Source organism: Herpailurus yagouaroundi, unplaced genomic scaffold (assembly GCF_014898765.1).
Source record: "Herpailurus yagouaroundi ecotype Mexico unplaced genomic scaffold, PumYag 211, whole genome shotgun sequence".
In the NCBI taxonomy this organism is placed as follows: Eukaryota; Metazoa; Chordata; class Mammalia; order Carnivora; family Felidae; genus Herpailurus; species Herpailurus yagouaroundi.
The window spans coordinates 6,264,986-6,265,418 of NW_024412442.1; positions in this window are offsets into that span (position 1 = coordinate 6,264,986).

Sequence of the window (433 nt, forward strand, 5' to 3'; positions counted from 1 at the left end):
GAGCGAGCTGCAGGAGGACTTCGCCCAGATCCTCATGCTCAAGGAGGAGCGCATCAGGGAGCTGGAGAAGCGGCTGTCGGAGAAGGAGGAGGAGATCCAGGAGCTGAGGCGGAAGCTGCACAAGTGCCAGTCGGTGCTGCCCGCGCCCTCGCCGCACATCGGGCCGCGCACCACCCGGGCGCAGGGGAGCTGAGCCGAGGCGCAGACCGACCGCTCCTTCCACGACCTGCGGCAGGCGTTCCGCAAGTTCACCAAGTCCGAGAGGTAGGCGCCGGCCGGGCGCTGCGGGCCGGAGGCAGGCCCGCTCGGGCGGGGGGCGCGCGCGCTCGCGGAGTGGGGTGTCCCCGCGGCCCCCGGGCCCCGGCCGCGTTTCTTTTTGTGCCTGGCCGTCACGTGCCGGGCCGGGCTCCGCGGGGAGACGCGCCCCGGCCGC